The sequence below is a fragment of the Rhinoraja longicauda genome, chromosome 6 (assembly GCF_053455715.1).
Source record: "Rhinoraja longicauda isolate Sanriku21f chromosome 6, sRhiLon1.1, whole genome shotgun sequence".
In the NCBI taxonomy this organism is placed as follows: Eukaryota; Metazoa; Chordata; class Chondrichthyes; order Rajiformes; family Arhynchobatidae; genus Rhinoraja; species Rhinoraja longicauda.
In genome coordinates this window covers 41,182,685-41,210,044 of record NC_135958.1, presented here as the reverse complement: position 1 = coordinate 41,210,044, position 27,360 = coordinate 41,182,685, and the positions used below count along the sequence as shown (strand labels likewise).

The 27,360-nt window shown below is 45.1% G+C and overlaps 1 long non-coding RNA gene across 1 annotated transcript in view; it reads left to right on the top strand.

Annotated features, from left to right (window-relative positions):
- The window catches only part of LOC144594424 (uncharacterized), a 329,156-nt gene extending 302,538 nt beyond the window's left edge, over positions 1-26,618 (top strand). Inside the window, exon 3 of the long non-coding RNA XR_013547387.1 lies at positions 26,483-26,618. This is a non-coding gene — a long non-coding RNA (uncharacterized LOC144594424). The remainder of the gene's footprint in view (positions 1-26,482) is intronic.
- The last annotated feature ends 742 nt before the right edge of the window (positions 26,619-27,360 follow it).

Sequence of the window (27,360 nt, the reverse complement as noted above, 5' to 3'; positions counted from 1 at the left end):
GTTCTCACCTAAACACAGTGACAAAGTGTATTGAAATTAGTCGCCACTGATAAATAATAGATATTCACAGTTGGCCTGTACATTTGCAATGTAGGTAAGAATTAGAAGTTCATTGTTTGGTTTAGAGATACAGCGCGGGAACAGGCCCTTCGGCCCAACGAGTCCGCGCTGACCAGCGATCCCCGCACACTTACACTATCGTACACACACTAGGGACAATGTACATTTATACCAAGCCAATTAACCCACAAACCTGTAAGTCTTTGGAGTGTGGGAGGAAACCGAAGATTTAGGAGAAAACCCACGCAGGTCACGGGGAGAAAGTACAAACGTCGTACAGACAGCGCCCGTAGTCGGGATCGAACCGGGGTCTACAGCGTTGTAAGGCAGCAACTCTACCGCTGTGCCACCGTGCCGTCTATAAAGTGCTTTATGATATCTGAAGGTTGCGAGCATTGCCACACGGATAGCGTTTTCATAGGTGAAGATACTGATAAACATATTTTTATAATGAAAAGCAAGGGTTCAAATATTTTGCGACTCTCAAAGAAACTACATCGGGCATTTTTAATGTCCAAAAATTAAAACTGAAAATCTATGTTTCCTTGATACAATAACAAAAATGGGCCGTATTTTGCTGCAAATGCCAGCATTTTCAAATGCCTCCATTCACTGGAGTTGAGAAGGATGAGAGATCTTATAGAGACGTATAAAATTATAAACGTTTGGACAAGCAGGAAAAATGTTTCCAATGTTGGGCGAGTCCAGAACCAGGGCCCACAGTCTTAGAATAAAGGGGAGGCCATTTAAAACTGAGGTGAGAAGGAACTTTATCACCCAGAGAGTTGTGAATTTGTGGAATTCTCTGCCACAGAGGGCAGTGGAGGCCAAATCACTGGATGGATTTCAGAGAGAGTTAGATAGAGCTCTAGGGGCTAGTGGAAGCAGGGGATATGGGGAGAAGGCAGGCACGGGTTATTGATTATGGATGATTAGCCATGATCACATTGATTGGCGGTGCTGGCTCGAAGGGCCGAATGGCCTACTCCTGCTCCTATTGTCTATTGATATGGGGAGAAGGCAGGCACGGGTTATTGATTATGGATGATTATGGATGATCAGCCATGATCACAATGAATGGCGGTGCTGGCTCGAAGGGCCGAATGGCCTCCTCCTGCACCTATTTTCTATGTTTCTCTGTTTCTATGTTTCTATTTCGGTGTACAACCATTGGCATTTCCTGCATAAGTATTCGGAAGGTCAGGACTTGTTCACAAGCATACACAGCATGGAGGTAGCGAACCTCCTCAGAGCTGCCCAAAGGCAACTCCTTAACTGCATTGTGACATTGCTCTCCTCGCAGTGGCTCTGTGCAATTCTTCAAGAATTATTCTGGAGAACATGCCCGCAAAATCTGTATTCCATTAGATTTAATGCAGTTCCAACAACTGCATTTTGGCTGCTAACTATACATTCCATCCCTCCCCCTTCTTAGTTCTCCGACTAGTCTGGCTGTCCTCCTGATTAAATTTTATCCTTGTGTGTCTCGTTGTCACTTTCCCTAGCTAACAATGATCTATTCTACATTGATCTTTGTTCTCTCGTTTTAAACCGACTTACCCTTCTGTATTTTTGTGTCCCCCTTTGTCCCGACCCTGACTCTCAGTGTAAAGAAGGGTCTCGATCCGAAACGTCAGCTATTCCTTCTATCCAGAGATGCTGCTCGTGTATTTTGAGTTTATCTTCAGGTTTAGATTAGTTTAGTTTAGTTTAGAGATACAGCGTGGAAACAGGCCCTTCGGCCCACCGGGTCCGCGCCGACCAACGATCCCCGCACACTAACACTATCCTACATCCACTAGGGACAATTTTTACATTTATCAAGCCAATGAACCTACAAACCTGTACGTCTTTGGAGTGTGGGAGGAAACCGAAGATCTCGGAGAAACCCCACGCAGGTCACGGGGAGAACGTACAAACTCCGTACAGACAGCACCCGTAGTCGGGATGGAACCCGGGTCTCCGGCGCTGCATTCACTGTAAGGCAGCAACTCTACCGCTGCGCCACCATGACTGCCCATGTGTATATTTTTTGTATTTAAATGCACTAATCGTTTCAGGTGCATTTTAAGTTTTTACGTTTTAATAGTGTCGTTCATTTTTACTCTTTTGTATGCCTTTGAAAGTCAGAGACATTCTGAAACATTCTTCTTATTTGGCATTTCAACAGAAGATTAAGCCTATGGTATTAACATTGTTGCCAATTTTCCAGGCTTGGCTTGTTCTGGCCCACTCTCTGATGCCATTTATGTCCAAAAGACCCTTAAACCGTGGACCAAATTGGAGGTTGCTTTGTTGAGGTAGTTCTTCATGCTGAAGATGAGTGTGTGTATATAGTGACATGTTATTGTCACGTGTTCCTGTTGCATGAGGTAGCATGGATACCTCATGCAACAGAAAATAATAATCCAAGTCAATAATAATTAATTTAACAGAAATTAATAGAAATTTCCACTGGGCTACTATAAAGCCAGGGCTTATAAGGTTGACGATAGACACAAAAAGCTGGAGTAACTCAGTGGGTCAGACTGCATCTCTGGAGAAAAGGAATAGATGACACTTCGGGTCGAGACCTTTCTTCAGACTAGGTTGAAATTCAGAAACACACCATGGATGGTGGAAACCTTCATAAATAGCTCTTCATATGGGCCACGTGTTAAATTTAAATTTGAGATTGATAGACCTTTGATATCACAAATTATTAAGAAATATTGGAAAACATTTGATTGTATGAAGTTAGGTCACAGATGAATCACAATCTGTTTATGTGGCAAGGCAGGCTCAAGGAACCAAATGGATTCCTGAACAGATAAATCATTAGATTAGACAGTGGATTGAAGCATTGATCAGTGGACAAGGGTTTGAATCTCATGAGGGGAATATATATGGAAGTGATTAAATAAAAATGGAAGAAAAATAAATGCCAGTATCATTGATGGTTACAATAAAAACTACTGGATAATCACAAGGATGCATCTGTCTCACGTACAATTTTTAGCTAAAATCTGCCATCCTTGTGTGAGCAGGTCTCCTAACAAGACCCAGTCCTGGTGGACTCTAAACTGTCCTGTATAATAGCCTATACTCACAATCATGGATGATGATCTTGCCAATAACATCGACAACCCATGATCGAATATTTAAAAAATGAACTGCCTCAATATTGTCAGATTGTCAACCATGTTGGTATTTTCTGCAATTGGAATTTAAAGTCATAAAGTCATACAGCATGGAAACAGGCCCTTTGTCAAGAATCAACATGCCCCATCCACTCTGTGTAGGAAAAAAAACCTGCAGATGCTGGTTTAAATCGAAGGTAGACACAAAATGCTGGAGTAACTCAGCGGGTTAGGCAGCATCTCTGGAGAGAAGGAATGGGTGACGTTTTGGGTCGAGACCCTTCTTCAGATTGATCGACGTTTTAAGTCAAGACCCGTCTTCAGTCTGAAGAAGGGCCTCGACCCGAAACTTCACCCATTCCTTCTCCCTAGAGATGCTATCTGACCCGCTGAGTTACTCCAACATTTTGTGTCTGCCCCATCCACACTAGTCCCACCAACCCGCGTGTGGCCCATATCCCTTTAAACCCACTATCCAAACCTGTCCTATTCCTTTACGCAAACAATGAGACCGGAATTTGTGGCTTTCTACAGTACTGCCTTGTCAAGTTGGCCAGTGAAAATTGGAAAAATTGATTCATGAAATAATTCCTTCTCAAATTTGACCCTCTTCTTATTAGGCAGTACGCTGATTCAGGAATAGTCGTATGACATATCTGTATTCTTTCAATTCAACATTTCCATATCAATTTGCCAAACCTCTTTTGTTATAATGCACTCTGTTTCCTTTTAGTGATAGCTGTGAATGAAAAGGATTTGAGCATGCATAAATCGCATTTTTATATCTCTTAAATTGATGATAATCCCGCTCACAGGAAAGACCATGAGAGCTCACAGGAAAGACCATTTCGACTGTTTGTCGAAATGGAAATGTTATCCTGTTGCAGTGGGAACCCATTTTTCTTAAGTTGATTTGTAGGCATATTGTTAGAGTCATGTAGAGGAAGGGTCTTGACCAGAAACATCACCCATTCCTTCTATCCAGAGATGCTGCCCGTCCCGCTGAGTTGCTCCAGCATGTTGTGTCTATCTTCTCTGTAGAAAACATTAATTGCCTCATAACCCGATATGAATAAAGGAGAAGATTTTGGTTAAGAAAAATGAAAGTATTCAAGTTTCCACACCAGGGAATAGTTTGATAGTTACAAGAAATGTACTAGTTTAAAACTAAAACTGGAGTAAATGTTTGATTTTCATTTTCAGGCTCATGAACACTAAATCATTGTTTAAACTGAAATATCTTTTAAATTTTAACAAGGTATTTCTCAGTGAAAGTAATCCTTGATCATGTGTATTCTTAATACCTTCCTCAAAATGTTAAAAGATGCATTTCAATTCCATGGGGAATATTTGTATGAATGTGGTTAAGAATAAAAAGGCTTCTGCCATGGTTCTCAGATTCTTATCTAAATGCAATTTACATTTCAAATATAATTGAAATTTGTATTATTCAGTTACTGTTGAAATCTAATGCAGGTGTAAGTAGGGTTGCCAACTGTCCCATATTAGCCGGGACATCCCATATTTTGGGCTAAATTAGTTTGTCCCATACGGGACCGCCCTTGTCCCGTATTAATAGGGTTGCCAACTTCCTCACTCCCAAATATGGGACAAAGGGTGACGTCACTGCCCCGCGCCCCACCTGACCTCACCCAGCCAGCGGCCACGTGCTCCCGCTCCACCAATGGCAGCCGCCATTGGTGGAGCGGGAGCACCTGGCCGGGTGAGTCCGGGTGGGGCGCGGGGCGATGACGTCACCCTTTGTCCCGTATTTGGGAGTGAGGAAGTTGGCAACCCTCGGTGCAAGCCTTTGGAAGCAGTTTAAAATTATTCAACATCTTCAAAATTCCAAGGAATACAAGACCAAATTATTTAGTCTCTCTTAGTATGACAACGGTCTTATCCCAGGAATTAACCTGGTGCCACTAATGTTATTTTATCCTTTACTTTAGGTTTGGGGACTATTGAAACTAATTTTCCCCAAACTTAGGCCCTTAACTTTAGTTTAGTTTAGTTTAGTTTAGTTTAGTTTAGATACAGTGCAGAAAAAGGCCCTTCGCCCCAACGAGTCCGCACCGACCAGTGATCCCTGTACACTAGCACTATCCTACACGCGAGGAACCATGTATAATCTTTACCCAAGCCAATTGACCTATAAATCTGTAGGAGTGTGGGAGGAAACCGGAGCACCCGTAGAAAGGCCACGTGGTCACGGAGAGAACGTACAAACTCCGTACAGACATCACCCATGGTCAGGGTGGAACCCGGGTCTCTGGCGCTGCAAGCGCTGTAAGGCAACAACCCTACCGCTGCGCCACTGCACCTATGATGACTGTAAAATTGCCCGTTCCATGTTGGTGAACGCTGAAATCTATTGCAAGTTAAGGGGATCTGGAGAGAATAGCGTAGGATTAGTGGAAATGGGTACTTGATGATTAGCATAGACTGAATGGATTGAATGGCCTGTTTCATGCTGTATGAGGCTCTGACTACATCTGCGTTAAAAGATTTAGAACAGTAGGTAGCCTTTGAGACTGAAATTCCCCAGGCTGTTAGGAGTTTACCTTACCAACCACAAAAGGAAATTTGACAGAAATGATATTAGCAGTTAAATATAGCACAGTCAAATCTTGTTTTTCATTTATTCAGGATACATCACAAAATAGAAACATAGAAAACAAGTGCCATTCGGCCCTTCGAGCCAGCACCGCCATTCAATATGACCATGGCTGATCATCCAAAATCAGTACCCCGTTCCTGCTTTCTCCCCATATCCCTTGATTCCTTTAACCCTCAGAGCTCTATCTAACTCTCTCTTGAATACATCTAGTGAATTGGCCTCCACTGCCTTCTGTGGCGAAGAATTCCACAGATTCACAACTGTCTGGGTGAAAAGGTTTTTTCTCATCTCAGTCCTAAATGACCTACCCCTTATTCTTAAACTGCGACCCCAGGGTCTGGACTCCTCCAACATCGGGAACATTTTTCCTGCATCTAGCCATTCTAATCCCTTAATAATTTTATATGTTTCTACAAGATTCCCTTTCATCATTCTAAATTCCAGCGAATATAAGCCCAGTCGATCCATTCATAACTTCAATTACTGAGGTTATCAAGCAATGTTTTTCAGATTTACCACTTTGCCTATGCCCAACACGAAGAATCACTTGCTTTCTTTGCTTCTAAGGGCAGCTGAGCTGAGGTGCAGCTGACGTCTGTTGCAATGTCTGGTCGTAAAATGGATGGTGTGTCAGATATTCCACAGTGGGATTCCCACTCTACAAACTAAAGGCTCCTAACAAATGAACTTTTGAACACTCAGACTGCCCATGCCCAATCTCTTCCAAAAACCATGAATATGTTTATTGTACAACCAACCTAAAGACATCATCAGAGCCTCAAAGTCAAATGAGTGTAAATGTAAATGTTTGTAGAACTATGACAGGAATGAAGCCTAAACAAATAACAGGCCTGCCTGATCTTTTCTGGAACTGGTATTGCATATTGATGGAAAAAAAGCATTTAATCTGAATGTTGATAGCTGATATATATTTATTAGGTTTATCTTGTGTTGGCTGCCTTAGGATCATAACGTAAAATGTATCACAATTCCACAAATAGAACCCAAATCAAATAGAACCCAAAACATGCATGATAACAGGCGCAGTGGTAGAGTTGCTTCCTTACAGCACCAGAGACCCGGGTTCGATCCCGACCACGGGTGCTGTATGTACGGAGTTTGTACGTTCTCCCCGTGACCTGCGTGGGTTTTCTCCGAGATCTCCGGTTTCCTCCCCCACACTCCAAAGACGTACAGGTTTGTAGGTTAATTGTATTTGGTGAAAATTGCAAAGTGGCTCTAGTGTGTGGCGTATGCTAGAGGATGGCTGGTCGGCACAGACTCGGTGGGCCGAAGGGCCTGTTTCTGCACTGTATCTCCAAACTAAACTAACCTAAACATCACTACTTCATGTTCAGCCGTTTCAGCCATTGAATGTGCTACCTGGGATATGCTTATATTTTAAAAAAATGCTCGGCTGCTGTTATTAGTTATGAATGCAGCTGTTTTAGACCATGACTCTGTGCTCTTACCATGTACAAAGTGTTTGGATGGTGGGAGCACATTGGCTATCGCTGCACTAGAGGGTAAGTTCACAGTGAGTAAGTTGTAGAATCACTCAGTTGTAAAAATGAAGTCACAGTAAAGCACAAAAGTTGAATGGGTGAACTTAGAACCATTTTCTCTGTTCTTTATCGTGCTTTTTCGGTGCTGCTACTAAATATCAACTAACCAAATGTATACTTCTTAAGAAGCATTCTTAGGTCAAATATTAGCTCAAGTAGCTCAAATCTTATCGACACAAAAAGCTGGAGTAACTCAGTGGGTCACACAGAATCTCTGGAGAAAAGGAATAGGTGACGTTTCGGGTCGAGACCCTTAGGGTCTCAACCCGAAACGTCACCTATTCCTTTTCTCCAGAGATGCTGTGTGACCCGCTGAGTTACTCCAGCTTTTTGTGTCTATCTATTGTTTAAACCAGCATCTGTAGTTCCTTCCTACGCATAGCTCAAATCTAATAGCTGTTTGGGAACATTTTCATTCTCCCTTTAGTTTCTTAAAACTTCAGGGCAATATAGAATCCTTTCTATAATGCAGTAATATGTGGTGAAATTTGCTTAACAACACTTTGGAATTAAATTCTTCAAAAGAATGAATCCGATGACTGATGCTTATGGGTAGTGTAAGATTTTTCAGTGGGACATGAACAGGCAGAAACAATGGGTCTGCCGTTTTTTTCAGTGGGACATGAACAGGGAGAAACAATGGGTCTGCCGTATGGGTCATGCGTATGGATAAGTGAAATTCCGAACAATGTTGTCACAGGGAACGGTTTAACAGTGAGGGATATTTTCAGTGCAATTACTATTTTATGCGGCATAACTATCTGATTTAATCTCACAGGAAAGGATTGTGCTTGATTACAAAATTAAAAGGGAGAAATAAATAATTTATCTGCAAAAGAATTTGTGATTTTTACGGCAACAATGTATTTTTTATAGTATTGACGGTATAAATGTTTCAGACTCTAGAATACCTATACCTATCCCATTTCCTTTCAGTTCATGGTCTTGCTCCTGTCGTTGTGATGATTATCAGCATTACAGCGCTAGTCCCAACTCTTCAGATACAAATAGATGAAATTAACGATAATGTTCAGATACGCAGAATTCACAAATTTGTCTTGAATTTTAACAAGACTGCACCAATCACAAAATTCTCCAATAGCTCTGGGCTTATTTGTAATTGCAACTTTAAAAAATAATCATGAATAGAACCAAATTCATGACTCTAGATGAGTAGGAACTGCAGATGATGCTTTAAACCGAAGAGAGACACAAAAAGCTGGAGTAACTCAGCGGGACAGGCAGCATCTCTGGAGAGAAGGAATGGGTGACGTTTCGGGCTGAGACCTTACTTCGGACTCTAAGTGTTGTGTTATGTACTTGGGCTGAATGGTCTAGAATGCTTAAATTTCTATGTAACATGAGATTAGGATCTCTGAATTTTCTATAATTTTCAGCTTGATATTCCAGCCCTTTAAATGTTGATTTACCTATTTAGAACTCACGCATAGAGTCATAGAGTGATACAGTGTGGAAACAGGCGCTTCGGCCCAACTTGCCCACACCGGCCAACAATGTCCCATCTACTCAAGTCCCACTTGCCCGTGTTTGGTCCATATCCCTCCAAACCTGTCCTATCCATGGACCTGTCTAACTGTTTCTTAAAAGTTGGGTTTGTCTAGGGTTGCTAACGATCTCACTCCCAAATACGGGACAAGGTGACGTCACCGCCCCGTGCCCCACGTGACCTCACCCAGCCAGCGGCAACGTGCTCCCGCACTACCAATGGCGGCCGCCCAGGCCGGGAGGTGGGTTGCTATGCAACCTCCGTTAGGCGAACACACTCGGCCCCACTCCCAGAGCACATTCCGTTTGCCTACACTGTCCTGGTCGACAGCGGCCCGCGGGCCTAACACAGGACAAGGGCGGTCCCGTACAGGACAAACCAATTTAGCCCACAATGCGGAATGTCCCGGCTAATACGGGACAGTTGGTCAACCCTGGGATAGTCCCTGCCTCAACCAACTCCCTTGATAGCTTGTTCTATACATCCACCACCCTTTGTGTGAAAAATCAACAATTGTGAAAATGAACTTGTTTGCAAGGTATAATTAAACTGGTTTTCTTTAAGACTACCCTTTGAAAGGCCTCATTCACCAAAAGCAAGGAGTGATGGCCAAACCTTGCCCTTCACGAATCCTGTTCCGTCCAGATGTTACATTTTTGGAAGATGAGAAGTAATGACCCGACATTGAATCACACGACTGCTCCTTATGGCTTTTATTCACAAAATGCTGGAGTAACTCAGCAGATCAGGCAGCATCTCGGGAGAGAAGGAATGGGTGACGTTTCGGGTCAAGACCCTTCTTCAGACTGATGTCAGGGGAGCGGGACAAAGGAAGGATATAGGTGGAGACAGGAAGATAGAGGGAGATCTGGGAAGGAGGAGGGGAAGAGAGGGACAGAGGAATTATCTAAAGTTGGAGAAGTCGATGTTCATACCACTGGGCTGCAAACTGCCCAGGCGAAATATGAGGTGCTGTTCCTCCAATTTCCGGTGGGCCTCACTATGGCACTGGAGGAGGCCCATGACAGAAAAGTCAGACTGGGAATGGGAGGGGGAGTTGAAGTGCTCGGCCACCGGGAGATCAGTTTGGTCAATGCAGACCGAGCGCAGGTGTTGAGCGACGCGATCGCCGAGCCTGCGCTTGGTTTCGCCGATGTAAATAAGTTGACATCTAGAGCAGCGGATGCAATAGATGAGGTTGGAGGAGGTGCAGGTGAACCTTTGTCTCACCTGGAAAGACTGTTTGTGTCCTTATTCATTGTAATGTTTACTGGTTTACAATTACCTCTGCAAATATATAAGAAGGGTTATCCTAGAAAAGTAGATTACTCCCATGCAGTTTAGCACCTAGAAATAAAGCAACACCAGTGATCTAGAATTGCAATAAAACTGCATCTAGTTTGTATGTGGATAGACACAAAAATGCTGGAGTAACTCAGCGGGACAGGCGGCATCTCGGGAGAGAAGGAATGGGTGACATTTCAGGTCGAGATCCTTCTTCAGACTGTTTATATGTATCAGGTTATCCAATAATGTAGTTCATTGTGCATGCACAGGTTCCACGCTGGTGTGCAGAATCCATCATGGTGGTGTGCATTGATGGAAGTGTTCATGTCCTTTGCACATACACTTGCAACTAATGTTCTTAATGGGTGTTTTAGCCCCAGTTCATAAAATCAGATAGCTCCGATTCTAAATCATTCCAGCAGCGTTCACAAACGCTAAGACTATGTATCATCTGGCCAGTGGCTTCTAAAGGAACAACAGTAGATTAGGGAGAGTGAGGATGGACCCGCTGTGGGTGCTGGCGGTCGGACGCACCACCGAGAACAAAAGGGGATGCGGCGTGGGGGGGGGGCACTGAGAATAAAGGGGGGGATGGGTGCTGCCAAGAACAAGGGGGACCATTGGGGACTAAATGGTCCTGTAACTTTGTTGGCGCCCTCTATGTGGTGACTCTTTGCATACCTTGTGTGTGTAAAACAAAGTATCTCACTATTTAAATATACATTAATGACTTGGCTATTTACAATATACATTAGACCAGTTAGTCTGACATCGGTGGTGGGGAAGATGCTGGAGTCAATTATAAAAGACCAAATTGCGGAGCATTTGGATAGTAGTAACAGGATCGTTCCAAGTCAGCGTGGATTTACGAAGGGGAAATCATGCTTGACTAATCTTCTGGAATTTTTTAAGGATGTAATTAGGAAAATTGACAGGGGAGAGCCGGTGGATGTGGTGTACCTTGGCTTTGCCTTCGACAAGGTCCCACATAGGAGATTAGTCGGGAAAATTAGAGCACATGGTATTGGGGGCAGGGTACTGACATGGATAGAAAATTGGTTGACAGACAGAAAGCATAGAGTGGGGATAAATGGGTCCCTTTCAGAATGGCAGGAAGTGACTAGTGGGGTACCGCAAGGCTCGGTGCTGGGACCACAGCTATTTACAATATACATTAATGACTTGGATGAAGGGATTAAAAGTAACATTAGCAAATTTGCAGATGATACAAAGCTGGGTGGCAGTGTGAACTGTGAGGAAGATGCTATGAGGTTGCAGGGTGACTTGGACAGGTTGTGTGAGTGGGCGGATGCATGGCAGATGCAGTTTAATGTGGATAAGTGTGAGGTTATCCACTTTGGTGGTAAGAATAGGAAGGCAGATTATTATCTGAATGGCGTCAAGTTAGGAAAAGGGGACGTACAGTGAGATCTGGGTGTCCTAGTGCATCAGTCACTGAAAGGAAGCATGCAGGTACAGCAGGCAGTGAAGAAAGCCATTGGAATGTTGGCCTTCATAACAAGAGGAGTTGAGTATAGGAGCAAAGAGGTCACTTCTGCAGTTGTACCGGGTCCTGGTGAGACCGCACCTGGAGTACTGTGTGCAGTTTTGGTCTCCAAATTTGAGGAAGGATATTCTTGCTATTGAGGGCGTGCAGCGTAGGTTTACTAGGTTAATTCCCGGAATGGCGGGACTGTTATATGTTGAAAGACTAGAGCGACTAGGCTTGTATACACTGGAATTTAGAAGGATGAGAGGGGATCTTATCGAAACATATAAGATTATTAAGGGGTTGGACACGTTAGAGGCAGGAAACATGTTCCCAATGTTGGGGGAGTCCAGAACCAGGGGCCACAGTTTAAGAATAAGGGGTAGGCCATTTAGAACGGAGATGAGGAAAAACTTTTTCAGTCAGAGAGTTGTAAATTTGTGGAATTCTCTGCCTCAGAATACAGTGGAGGTCAATTCCCTGAATGCATTCAAGAGAGAGCTAGATAGAGCTCTTAAGGAGAGCAGAGTCGGGGGTATGGGGAGAAGGCAGGAACGGGGTACTGATTGAGAATGATCAGCCATGATCACATTGAATGGTGGTGCTGGCTCGAAGGGCCAAATGGCCTCCTCCTGCACCTATTGTCTATTGTCTTATCTTCTTTAGCAGCCTGACCTGTGGCACCATATCAAAGTCCATGTAAATAACATCCACTGACTCTCCTTTGACTATCCAGCAGATTTGTCGGGCAAGATCTCCCCTTCAAGAAACCCTGTTGACTTCAGCCTATTTTATCATGGATTTTTAACTACTCGAAAACCTCATCCTTTATAATGAACTCTAAAACCTTAGCAACCACTGAAGTCAGACTAGCCGGCCTATAGTTCCCGCTCTTTTGCATCGTACCCTTCTTGAACAGTGGGGTACTACTTGCGATTATTAGCAATCCTTGAAAGATCACAACTAATGCCTCCACAATCCCTAAAGCCACCTCTTTCAGAACCCTGAGTGCAGTCCATCCGGTCCAGGTGACTAATCCACCTTCAGATCTTTCAACTTCCCAAGCACCTTCTCCTTAGTAATAACCACTCCACTAACGTCAGCCGCATGACTCTTGAATTTCTGGTTGTGGATGATCAGCCATGATCACAGTGAATGGCAGTGCTGGCTTGAAGGGCCGAATGGCCTACTCCTGCACCAATAGTCTATTGTCTATTAAGCAATTTTGTTTCACAAGCAGCTACCTCACTAGGCAGATGAAGTCCTGCTTTGACTTGCTGTTTAGATTATTCTTTCCTTCTTTATTGTTTTTGCGTTAAAGCTTTCTCTCATGATCTGACAGCAGGAACTAACTAGTTGGTAATCTCTGATAGATTAACCATTTTTCACCAAATACTGTGCAGTCCATTGTCAGAAGAAACGAGAGACAATGACCTACATCAATCTCAATGAACAGAAGAATGACTATGACAATGTGCCAGACCATTTGATTTGCAACTAAAAAGCCTTAACTTGACCTTTTTGTTACAAATACACAAGGCTTTATTGATCTCGTGTTTCTACAGTATTCTGGTCTCTTCGATAAACCCTGTTCTGCTTAAAGGAATACTAGCCTAGACACTGGGTCTTGTGGCATCCAGTCTTGAGTCTGAAGCTCATCAAAATAATATTCTACATGTAATAGCCGTGAGGCTATTAAACACTGCAACCTCCAAATAAGCTCTGAACTACATTGACTACTATTGTCATTATTGCACAATTATTGTTTGATTTTTATGTGTACATGTGTGCGTGTGTACATGCACAGATACACACACACACACACATTTATGTGTGTGTGTATGTATATATATATGTGTGTATATATATATATATACATATTTATGTGTGTGTGTGTACATGTATGTATATATATATGTGACATGTATGTGTGGGTATGTTTATATACACACACTGACCTTTTTTCCTTGTTTATTATATTGCTTACAGTGCATTATGTTGACATATTTCTGTTGTGCTGCTGCAAGTAATAATTTTATTGTTCTCTCTGGGACATGTGACAATAAAACACTCTTGACTCTTGACACAGTGGCAATGGCCATTTTGGCCAGAATTGATTTAAAGAAGAGCATAATGCTGCACACAATTGTTGTACAACAATATCATTCAAATAGGAATAACTCTGTACTATTTGTTACCTTTCTGAAGCAGCCCATGCCAATCTCCAATGTCACCGGGCTAAAGAGACGCTCTCCTGACATCGGAAAACCTGGATGGTCAGCTTTGGATAGACACCAAGTGCTGGAGTAACTCCGCGGGACAGGCAACATCTCTGGGCATTTCGGGTCGAGACCCCACCCAAAACTTCACTCAGTTCAGTTCAGTTTAGTTTAGTTTATTGCCATGTGTACATCGAGGTACAGTGAAAAGCTTTTGTCGCGTTATGAAGACAGAAGGCAGACAACACATGATTAAAACCGAGCTATTTACAGTGTGTAGATACATGGTAAGGGAATCATGTTTAGTGCAAGGTGAAGCCAGTAAAGTCCATACAAAGATAGTCCGAGGGTTACTATGAGGTAGATGAGGTAGACCCATTCCTTCTCTGCAGAGATGCTGCCTGTCCCACTGAGTTACTCCAGCATTTTAGAAATAGGCATAGAACCATAGAAAATAGGTGCAGGAGGAGGCCATTTGGCCCTTCGAGCCAGCACCGCCATTCATTGTGATCATGGCTGATCATCCACAATCAGTAACCTGTGCCCAACTTCTCCCCATATCATATCATATCATATCATATATATACAGCCGGAAACAGGCCTTTTCGGCCCACCAAGTCCGTGCCGCCCAGCGATCCCCGTACATTAACACTATCCTACACCCACTAGGGACAATTTTTACATTTACCCAGCCAATTAACCTACATACCTGTACGTCTTTGGAGTGTGGGAGGAAACCGAAGATCTCGGAGAAAACCCACGCAGGTCACAGGGAGAACGTACAAACTCCTTACAGTGCAGCACCCGTAGTCAGGATCGAACCTGAGTCTCCGGCGCTGCATTCGCTGTAAAGCAGCAACTCTACCGCTGCGCTACCGTGCCGCCCGTGATTCCACTAGCCCCTAGAGCTCTATCTAACTCTCTTTTAAATTCATCCAGTGATTTGGCCTCCACTGCCCTCTGTGGTAGAGAATTCCCCAAATCCACAACTCTCTAGGTGAAAAAGTTCCTTCTCACCTCAGTTTAAAATGGCCTCCCCTTTATTCTAAGACTGTGGCCCCTGGTTCTGGACTCCCCCAACATTGGGAACATTTTTCCTGCATCTAGCTTGTCCAGTCATTTTATATGTTTCCATAAGATTCTCTCTCATCCTTCTAAACTCCAGTGAATACAAGCCTAGTCTTTTCAATCTTTCCTCACATGACAGTCCCGCCATCCCAGGGGATCAATCAGGGATCAAAAAAACTATTTTGTGTTTATATTCGGAGTAAACCAGCATCTGCAATTCCTTCCTCCACACATGGTCAGCTTTAGAACTCCCTTCGGGTTTTTCAAACTCCTTTCAAAGCCTGAAAGGATATGTTTAATCTGCTAATGAGTCTTTTCTCTGTTATTGAGGTGCCGAAATACTCATTTTGCTTCCTCTAACTTCAAGTAACCCCGGCATTCCCTGTCTCTCCACCCCACCCAAGTCGCACTAGCTTCTCGTTCTCACCTATCAAACAGCTAACAATGGCCTGTTTCCTTTATCATCGTTACTGTTTTGCACATCTTTCATTCATTGTTCTATATCTCTCCACATCATCGTCTATATCTCTCGTTTCCCTTTCCTGTGACTTTCAGTCTGAAGAAGGGTCTCGACCCGAAACGGCACGTATTCCTTTTTCCCAGAGATGCTGCCTGACCCGCTGAATTACTCCAGCGTTTTGTGTCTATCAAAGGTGGAGCTCTTAGTGTAGTAGAGATGCCACTTGGGGGACTAGCCTGCTCCTCCTGCAGGATGTCTGGAGATCTCCAGTGTACACAAGGACTATACCCGTGGTGTCCAAGTGCAGCTACTGACTGACCATGTGGGAAATGGCTCTAGAAACATAGAAACATAGAAAATAGGTGCAGGAGGAGGCCATTCAGCCCTTCGAGCCAGCACCGCCATTCAATATGATCATGGCTGATCATCCAAAATCGGTACCCCGTTCCGAATTTTTCCCCATATCCCTTGATTCCTTTAGCTCTAAGAGCTAAACCCAACTCTCTCTTGAAAATGACCTCGGGATCATCCAAGAGTATGAGTCCAATACATCACCCATTCCTTCTCTCCAGCGATGCTGCCTGTCCTGCTTGGTTACTCCAGCATTGTGTGTCTATGCTTTAAGCCAGCATCTGCAGTTGCTTCCTCCACATTTGGTGAGCAGTTCCTTGTTGGGTTCGGTTATGGCCATGGCCAGGCACCCAGCGGCTGTCATTTACCAATGCCACCTCTCTCTCCACAACAAAACTTGTCGTTTGGCCAAAATGAGGTAACAATAGAAAATCGCTCGTATCTTGGGAACAGCTTCACCCTCCAGACTAAGCTGCCAGAGAGTGATTCACAGTTGTCTGACCCCTGCTATTTTTAGCTCAGAGTCAAGCTTTCTGCTCAGTCAGCTCACCGCCCAGTCTGAAAAAGGATTCTGCTCAGGGCGAAGAAATGTATGACTTAGCTAGGGTTGCCAACTATCTCACTCCCAAATAAGGGACAAGGTGAAGTCACCGCCCCGCCCCCCCATGTGACCTCACCCAGCCAGCGGCCACGTGCTCCCACTCCATCAATGGCGGCCGCCCGGGCCGGGAAACGGGTTGCTAAGCAACCTCCGTTAGGCGGCTCCCGGGTCTCCGGGCCTACAGTGTCCGGGCCTTCAGTGTCCGGGCCTACAGTATCCGGGCCTACACTGTCCGGGCCTACAGTGTCCGGACATACAGTGTCCGGGCCTACAGTATCCGGGCCTACACTGTCCGGGCCTACAGTGTCCGGGCATACAGTGTCCGGGCCTACAGAGTCCGGGCCTACACTGTCCGGGCATACAGTGTCCGGGCATACAGTGTCCAGGCCTACAGAGTCCGGGCCTACACTGTCCGGGCCTACAATGTCCGGGCCTACAGTGTCCAGGCCTACAGAGTCATCCGGCCCTAATACGGGACAAGGGCGATCCCATACGGGACAAACCAATTTAGCCCAAAGTGCAGGATGTAGTTCCAACTCTAGACTTAGCGGAAAGGGGTGGGGGCTGGTGGGAAAGGTTACCGCTCCTGAAGAAGAATGACGCATTTCCAATATCATTATTGAACACCTCCACTCACCCAGTTGCTAAACACTTTCACACCCCTCCCATTCCCACACTGACCTTTCAGTCCTGGACCTCCTCCACTGTCAGATTGAGGCCCAATGCAAATTGGAGGAACAGCACCTCATATTTCGCTTGGTCAGCTTACAACCCAGAGGTATTGATTTCCCTAACTTCAAGTAACCCTTGCTTTTCCTCTCTCTCCATCCTACCCTCTTCCTAGTTCACCAATGAGTCTGACTACCCCCCTGATTAAATTATATCCTTGTGTGCTTCGTTGTCACCTTCCCCAGCTAAAATGATCTATTCTACATTTTTCTTGAATCCACATCCCCTTTGATGTTTTCACGTCTTACACTTCATTATCTCTGTCTCCATCTCCCCTGACTCTCAGTCTGAAGAAGGGTCTCGATCCAAAACGTCACCTATTCCTTCTCTCCAGAGATGCTGCCTGGGTTACTCCAGCATTTTGTGATAATCTTTGGTGTAAACCAGCGTGGCAGTGCAGCGTAATCCCCGGGATGGCGGGACTGTCATATGAGGAAAGATTGGAAAGACTGGGCTTGTATTCACTGGAATTTAGAAGGATGAGAGGTGATCTTATAGAAACGTATAAAATTGTAAAAGGACAAGTTAGATGCAGGAAAAATGTTCCCAATGTTGGGGGAGTCCAGAACCAGGGGCCACAGTCTAAGAATAAAGGGAAGGCCATTTAAAACTGAGATGAGAAAAAACCTTTTCACCCAGAGAGTTGTGAATTTGTGGAATTCTCTGCCACAGAGGACAGTGGAGGCCAATTCACTGGTTGAATTTAAAAGAGAGATGGAGTTCTAGGGGCTAGTGGAATCAAGGGATGTGGGGAGAAGGCAGGCACGGGTTACTGATTGTGGATGATCAGCCATGATCACGGTGAATGGCGGTGCTGGCTCGAAGGGCCAAATGGCCTCCTCCTGCACCTATTTCTATGTTTCTATGTTTCTGCCACGTGAACTGTCTTTTGTTACGGACAGTTGCTACAAATCGCATCTGGAAGCTCTGTAAAAACTCAAAATCTCTCTTTCAGTGAGATAAACACGTTCTTGATGGCATGTCAGTCTTCATATAAAGTCTCAAAACACTCTCGCCTGGCAGAAACCAGGATCCTACCAGTGCCAAAGTGAGATTGCACTGTGGCAAAGTGCCTGCCTCCCTGCCTGTCCCTCCATAATAACTCTCTGCTGAACAATGAGATGCTGTGTGGCCATGAGCATATAAGCTGAGCAAAGAAGTCCCCCTACTAGGGTCGATAACTTTCTCATTCCCAAATAAGGGACAAAAGGTGACGTCACCGCCCCCCCCCCCCCCCCTGCGCCCCACGTGACCTCACCCAGCCAGCGACCACGTCCTGCGGCTCTACCAATGGCAGCCGCCCAGGCCAGGGCGAGGGTTGCTACGCAACCTCCGTCAGGCGGCGCATGGGCCTACGGGCCTACAGTATCCGGGCCTACAGTGTCCGGGCCTACAGTGTTCGGGCCTACAGTGTCTGGGCCTACAGTGTCCGGGCCTACAGAGTCCGGGCCTACTGTGTCCTGGCCTACTGTGTCCGGGCCTACAGTGTCTGGGCCTACAGCGCTCCCTGGGTCTAATACGGGACAAGGGCGGTCCCGTAAGGGACAAACCAATTTAGCCCAATATATGGGATGTCCCGGCTAATATGGGACAGTTGGCAACCCTAGCCCCTACCCTCTGGAATGAAGGAGGTAGTCACTTCAACCCACACAATCTGTCGTGAAAGCGTGGAAGTGGATTCCTCCAGGTTACCTCCTGCACTCAGCAAGGCAGGCCAGACAGCTTACAAACTGGAGCATTGTGCATCAACATTGTCATAGATAGGTTAGACGGGCAGAATCCTTTTCCAGGATGGAAAAAACAAATACGAGAGGGCATCGCTTTAAGGTGAGAGGGGCAAGGTTGAAAGGGTGACACACTGACACACTGACACAGTAGAGCTACTGTCTTACAGCGCCAGAAACCCGGGTTCCATCCCGACTACGGGTGCTGTCTGTATGGAGTTTGTACGTTCTCCCCGTGACCTGCGTGGTTTTCTCAGAGATCTTCGTTTTCCTCCCACACTCCAAAGACGTACAGGTTTGTAGGCTAATTGACTCGGTATAAATGTAAATTGTCCCTAGTGTGTGTAGGGTAGTGTTAGTGTGCGGGGATCGCTGGTCAGTGCGGACTCGGTGGGCCGAAGGGCCTGTTTCCGCGCTGTATCTCTAATCTAAAGGAGATGGTTTTTTACACACGGGGTGGTGACTGCCCAGAACCTGCTGCTGTGGCTGATGGTTGAAGCAGATTCGTTAGTGGCATTTAAAGGACTTTTGGCTCGGCATAAGCACAGGAATGGAGGGAGATTGGTCATGTGCAGGTAGATCTATAGATGTTTTAGTTTAGAGTTGCAACACGGAAACAGGCCCCCTTTCGGCCCACCGGGTCCGCGCCGCCCAGCGATCCCCGCACATTAACACTATCCTACACACACTAGGGACAATTTTTACATTTACCAAGCCAATTAACCTGCAAACCTGCACGTCTTTAGAGTGTGGGAGGAAACCGAAGATCTCGGAGAAAACCCACGCAGGTCACGGGGGGAATATACAAACTCCGTACAGACAGCGCCCTTAGTCGGGATCGAACCCGGATCTCCGGCGCTGCATTCTCTGCAAGGCAGCAACTCTACCGTTGCACCACCGTGTCCGCCCGTTCTAAGTCATGTATGTTCTAAGTCATGAATGTATTTCAGTTATAGTCTTCACCTGTGTCCTCCAATTCAGAACGGAGGCATGCACTCATCCTTCAGTAATTCACTGCACCAGATTTCCAGTGCCAGAGTGCAGCCTACTGGGGCCACATAGGCCTCTAGCCCACTCTGCCCATCCATCCCCATGCCTGTCTCATATGTTCTTAAGTGATAGGAGCGGAATTAGGCCGTTCGGCCCATCAAGTCTACTCCGCCATTCAATCGTTGCTGATCTACCGTTCCCTCTTAAATCCCATTCTCCTGTCTTCTCCCCATCACCCCTGGCACCCTGAGGTGGTGGTATTTGGTTTCATGCACAATGATATACTGTGGTCTTCAGGGTCATCAGCATCACGGTACTCTTCCCTTTGCAGTACTTCCTCCTGTTCAGGTTCCTCTTAATCGAGGGAGGGGGGAAGTGGGATATTCTGCAAAGTCAAATCAGAAGAAAATTGCTTCATGATAACACAGCATCACAGTTGGTAATCTGCATGTCTGTTGTTCATCAAATAAAACAGGATGGACTCCCCACAATGAAATAACTCTGATGATCATACCTGACACATTTTTTATGGCAAAGGTAGATACAAAATGCTGGAGTAACTCTGCGGGTCAGGCAGCATCTCGGGAGAGAAGGAATAGGTGACGTTTCGGGTCGAGACCCTTCTCCAGACTGATGAAGATTCTTTCTGGCCTCTGCTTGTAAGATGGTTTGTGATCCTTATCCTGAGAGGAGGAGAATTGCCAGCGCCGTCCAATTTGGTTTCAGAGTTAATCACAACCATGTTTTAGCACACCCAAAACTATGTGAACCAAATTTCTAGGTCGTTTAGTGTGGAGATACATCGTGGAAACAGACCCTTCGGCCCACATAGAACGTCGATCACCTGTACATGAGTTCCATGTTATCCCACTTGCGCATCTTAGGCACCGGGGGCAATTTACAGAAGTGGCTCAGTGGCGCATTAGCGGTGGAGTTGCTGCCTTACAGCGCCAGAGACCCGGGTTCAATCCTGACTACTGGTGTTGTCTGCACGGAGTTTGTACGTTCTCTTCGTGACTGCAGCGACTAGGCTTGTATACACTGGAATTTAGAAGGATGAGAGGAGATCTTATCGAAATGTATAAGATCATTAAGGAGTTGGACACGTTAGAGGCAGGAAACATGTTCCCAATGTTGGGGGAGTCTAGAACAAGGGGCCACAGTTTAAGAATAAGGGGTAGGCCATTTAGAACTGAGATGAGGAAAAAGATAGTTCTCAATCAGTACTCCATTCCTGCCTTCTCCCCATACCCCCTGACTCCACTATCCTTAAGAGCTCTATTCAGCTCTCTCTTGAATGCATTCAGAGAATTGGCCTCCACTGCCTTCTGAGGCAGAGAATTCCACAGATTCACAACTCTCTGACTGAAAAAGTGTTTCCTCATCTCAGTTCTAAATGGCCTACCCCTTATTCTTAAACTCTGGCCCCTTGTTCTGGACTCCCCCAACATTGGGAACATGTTTCCTGCCTCTAACGTGTCCAACCCCTTAATAATCTTATATGTTTCGATAAGATCTCCTCTCATCCTTCTAAATTCCAATGTATACAAGCCTAGTCGCTCCAGTCTTTGAACATATGATAATCCCGCCATTCCGGGAATTAACCTAGTAAACCTACGCTGCACGCCCTCAATAGCAAGAATATCCTTCCTCAAATTTGGAGACCAAAACTGCACACAGTACTCCAGGTGCGGTCTCACTAGGGCCCTGTACAACTGCAGAAGGACCTCTTTGCTCCTATACTCAACTCCTCTTGTTATGAAGGCCAACATTCTATTGGCTTTCTTCACTGCCTGCTGTACCTGCATGCTTCCTTTCAGTGACTGATGCACTAGGACACCCAGATCTCGTTGTACGTCCCCTGTTCCTTACTTGACACCATTCAGATAATATTCTGCCTTCCTATTCTTACCACCAAAGTGGATAACCTCACACTTATCCACATTAAACTGCATCTGCCATGCATCCGCCTACTCACACAACCTGTCCAAGTCACCCTGCAACCTCATAGCATCTTCCTCACAGTTCACACTACCACCCAGCTTTGTATCATCTGCAAATTTGCTAATGGTACTTTTAATCCCTTCATCCAAGTCATAACATTTTAGAGTCCATTATGAAGGATGAGGTATGGGGGTTTCTTGGAAGCACATGATAACATAGGGCAAAGTCAGCATAGTTAAGGGGAGATCTTGCATGACAAACGTGTGGGAGTTTTTTGAGGAGGTAACAAGCGCGACAGACAACGGAGAATCAGTGGATGTTGTTTGCTTGGATTTTCACAAGGCCTTTGATGAGGTGCCACACGAGAGGCTGCTAAACAAGTTGAGATTCAAGATTCAAGATACAAGATTTCATGATTCAGTTTATTGTCACATGTACCTGAGAATCTATGCTATTAGAGATATTGATATTGTGTTGTAGATAGTTGAGATGGTTTCTTTTGTTGTTGTCTTAGCTAATATAAAATGAATGCTTATTTTCAGTAGAAAGAGGTAAGATGGATGCTTGTGGCAGAAATGTTATCATTGGGATAGAATGTGTTTGTCCTTTTATGAATGATAGGGAGTAGACAGAGGAGTATTACTCCCTTGTCTGACAGGGAGAGCCCTGTGTATTAAAACAGTTAAGAAGCAAGGTCGTGCAGCTGCGAGATTGCTCATGTATAAGAGATTAAAAAAGTTTCTTTCTCAATAACAACTCCTTATATGGGTGCGTGTGAAAGTAGGAAAAGTTTTGAATCCATTCTAGGTAAATTGATGAGTTTCCCCGAACGCATGTGACTTATATTAATGGTTTGGTTTCTGAGCATGTGACCCAAAGTTCAATCAACTTCCTCTTTGTTCACCCGCGGTTAGGGCTGTTGAACCATCCGCTGCCAACGGTCCGATCTCATGGTGTTTAGAGACAAGGTAGTAGCATCAACAGAAGATTGGCTGATGGGCAGAAAGCAAAGAGTGGGATTAAAGGGGGCTTTTCGGGTTGGCTGCCAATGACGAGTGATGTTCCACAAGGGTCGGGGCTTGGGTCCGCTAATTTTCCCATTGTGTGTCGATGATCTGGATGATGTCTTTGTGGCCAAGTGTACGGACAATCACAAAGACAGGTGGAGGGGCAGGTGGTGCTGTGGAAGCAGGGAGTCTGCAGGAGGACTTGGACAAGCGTAGCAAAGATTGCTGTCATGTACTGTGGTAGAAGGAATAAGGGCATAGACCTCTTTCTAAATGGGTAGAGGATTCAGAAATCGGAGGTGCAAAGGGACTTGGGAGTGCTGGTGCAGGATTCCCAAAAGGTAAATTTGCGGTAGGAAAAAAATTGCAGATGCTGGTTTAAATCGAAGGTACACACAAAATGCTGGAGTAACTCAGTGGGTCAGGCAAAATCTAGGGAGAGAAGGAATGGGTGATCTATTTTGGGACGAGACCCTTCTTCAGACTGAGGTCTGAAGAAGGGTCTCGACCCGAAACGTCACCCATTTCAGTCTGAAGATAGGTGTCGACCCAAAACGTCACCCATTCCTTCTCTCCTGAGATGCTGCCTGACCCACTGAGTTACTCCAGCATTGTGTGTCTACCTTCGAGGTAAATCTGTAGGTAGAGAAGGCAAATACAATGCTAGCATTGAAGGAGACTGGAGTAGAATGCAAGGATGGAATGCTGAGGCTTTATAAGGCACTGGTGAGGCCGCAGTTGGAATATTGTGAGCGGTTTTGGGCCCCCATGTCCGAGGAAGGCTGGTGTTTGGGAGAGCCCAAAGGAGGTTTACAAGGATGATCCTGGGGATGATGGAGTTAACATGCGAGGGGCGTTTGAAGGTTCTGGGCTTTTATTTACTGGAGTTTAAAAGGATGAAGGGGGATCTCATTGTGACCTACCATGACAGGCCAACATAGAGTGGATGTGGAAAGGACGTTTCCACTAGTGGGACAGTCAAGGACCAAAAGGCACAGCCTCAGAATAAAAGGACACACCTTCAAAATGGAGGTGAGGTGGAATTACTTTAGCCAGAGGGTGGTGAATCTGTGAAATTTATTGCCGCACCCAGGTGGCTGTGAAGGCCAAGACGTTGGGTATTTTTTAAGGCAGAGATTAATAGGTTCTGGATAAAGAGGTGCATCGAAGGTTAGGTGGAGAAGGCAGGGTGATGGAGTTGAGAAGAGAAAAATAGATCAGCCATGATTGAAAGGCAGAGTAGACCCGAAGGACTGAATGGCCTAATTCTGCTCCTGTGTCTTATGGTCTAAAATATAAGTAAACAAACAAATGATAAGTCTCAAATGGATGTAAATGTGAATAGCAGAATCATTAACTGGGCTTGTTGAACTCAATTTTGAGTTTACAATGCGGCAAGTCAAAAGGATGAGGCACTGTTTTAGAATGTTTACTTGTGCTATTTTGGAATGATGGGGGAGGTCAAGAACAGAATATTGAGTGGAAGTTGGGGTGGAGAATTAAAGTGACGGGCAAATGGGAAAGCCAAAGTCCTTCCCAATAATTAATGTGTCCAAATCTTCTGGATTGCTGTATTTGTGCAGAAAGCACATGTGTGCCAAGCCTCCCAACTGAAGCTCAGATCCAAATTCCCTGAGAAGCTTATTTGCTTGGCGAGTACCATGAAAGCTGGCTGAACTGGAGAAATATCCTGGTGATCCGACTTCTGGCAAGACATCTTGCTTCTTGCAAGGCAAAGTCTCATTTTCCAGCATTATGTGGAATTGCAGCCCATCCTAGCTGCTGATCCATAGATAAGGTTGTAGGGGGGAAAAAAACGGTAGATGCTGGTTTAAATCGAAGGTAGACACAAAGGCGGCACGGTGGCGCAGCGGTAGAGTTGCTGCCTTACAGCGAATGCAGCGCCTGAGACTCAGGTTCGATCCTGACTACGGGCGCCATCTGTACGGAGTTTGTACGTTCTCCCCGTGACCTGCGTGGGTTTTCTCTGAGATCTTCGGTTTCCTCCCACACTCCAAAGACGTGCAGGTTTGTAGGTTAATTGGCTGGGCAAATGTTTTTTTTTAAATTGTTCCTAGTGTGTATAGGATAGTGTTAATGTGTGGGGATCGTTGGGCGGCGCGGTCCCGGTGGGCTGAAGGGCCTGTTTCCGCGCTGTGTCTCTAAAAGAAATCTAAAAAAAAAGAAGAAAAAAAAAAAAAATCCAAAATGCAGGAGTAACTCAGCGGGTCAGGCGGCATCTCGGGAGAGAAGGAATGGGTGACGTTTCTGGTCGAGACCCTTCAAGCTGAGTTACTCCAGCATTTTGTGTCAACCATTGATAGGGTTGTTGTGGGGCAGGAGTCTGATCACATTTAGCTAGGCTATTGAAAGACAAAGTTTTTGTTGTCCAATTAAGGTTTTTATGAAAAAGTATTTCAACGCCAGATATCTCATTCTCAGATAGGCACAAAAAGCCGGAGTAATTCAGCGGGTCAGACAGCATCTCTGGAGAGAAGGAATAGGTGACGTTTCGGGTCGAGACCCTTCTTCAGACTATGTATGCGTTAGTAGAAGACAAAATAGTTTGGACACTTTATTCTGAAGAAGGGTCTCAACCCAAAAAGTCACCTATTCAGTCTGAAGAAGGGTCTCACCTGAAACGTCACCTATTCCTTCTCTCTAGAGATGCTGTCTGACCCGTTGTGTTACTCCAGCTTTTTTGTGTCTATCTTGGGATTAAACCAGCATCTGGAGTTCCTTCCTAGATATCTCAATCTCAGACTGTGGGCCATGAAGTTGCGGTCAGTATAAGTAATAATTCCTGGATATTGCATAACTCTATCCTTAATGCTAAAACTAACCAATATATATATGCAGCCGGGTGAGCATAAAGTGGCCAAAACTCTTAACAAAAAATGTGCAAGCAATTGAGGAATGTGTAATAATGTTTTGGGCAAAATAGTTACACATCAGTTACCTGCAAAGTTGCTTGAAAAGATTAATGGAATTCTGCACTTACAGCCTAATTACTCTGAAACTTCCCCAGAACTCCTGCCCAATGTTCACAGTTATGTATTACTTGCATAGTTCACTGTTACGATCATTTGATAATGTAATCTAGTGATAAAACGACTTTGTACATGTCACTATATCAATGTTATCAGTGATCATTAGAACAATTCTGGAACAGGCACAGTTTTATAGAAGACATTTAGGGCGGTCACGGTGGCGCAGCGGTCGAGTTGCTGCCTTGCAGCGCCAGAGACCCGGGTTTGATCCCGCCTAAGGGCGCTGTCTTCACGGAGTTTGTACGTTCTCCCCGTGACCTGCGTGGGTTTTCTCTGAGATCTTCGGTTTCCTCCCACACTCCAAAGACGTACAGGTTAATTGGCTTGGTGTTGTATACTTGCTATAAGTGTAAGTCTGAAGAAGGGTCTCGACCCGAAACGTCACCCATTCCTTCTCTCCCGAGATGCTGCCTGACCTGCTGAGTTACTCCAGCATTTTGTGAATAAATCGATTTGTACCAGCATCTGCAGTTATTTTCTTATGCTATAAGTGTAAATTGTCCCTAGCGTGTGTAGTATGGTGTTAATGTGCAGGGATCGCTGGGCGGTGCGGATTCGGTGGGCCGAATGGTCTGTTTCCACGTTGTATCTCCAAACTAAACTAAACCAGAAAATATCATTCATCATGTCAGGCTTCATCCTGCATTATCTCATGCACTGAAATGATGCAATCTCTTTCTCTTTTCTTTCAGATGTCCATGGCAATAATGATGGAAGATCTGCAGTTTGTCCCGAAGAGATATCCTTCTCCTTTTATGATGAGTTTTAAATTGATTCAGTCATACTTGGCTTGCAGAATGGTGTTACCGTTCATCACGAATAACTGGCCGTGCCTCTGAAGGAAACCAGAGTCATTTAGTAATCGAGACGATAACAAACTGGTTCTGATATCATGACGGGAGACACACAGCATGTTTATGCAATTAAAGATTCCGACACGGATCCCAAACTGCAGCAAAAGGATGGTGGTTTTGAACATTTCAGTGAGAAAGATCGTAGAAAATTAACCAGCGGGCCACAAAGCTGCAAAACTGTGCTGGAGAGCGATTCCTTGAATAATTCTCATCTGCCCAGGAAGAACAAGTATAGCTATAACCAGCGAGAGGCTGTAATCAGGCCACAGCAGGCTGGAAGAATTGACTTCAAGTCACTGCAGAGCAAGCCAAGGTTTTTGAGTGAGCGCACGTGGTCTTCAGCCAACAGTTCGAGTTGCAAAAGTAGTCCACAGTCACCTTACGGGAAAAACAAAGGGAAAGAGAAGAACAAAAGATACGGTAAAGGGCCGCACCATCTCTATAAACTCAATATTAATTCCCGATCCAACCCCACCATTGGAATCGCATACCCACAGCAAAAGATTACATCGGCCAAGAAACTAGAAGGAAAAAGAGAACTTATAACAGGGAGCTATCGTTTTAACGTGCCCAGTATACCCGAGAGAGAGGCAGAGCTCCAGCAAGAGGACCTCAGCTACAACAGGCGCTACCAGGAGGACTCTGCAAGCCATGCGTCCACAAGTTATACCTCAAATACCACGGTGGTCACAAATCAGAACCAAGGATCAAAAACG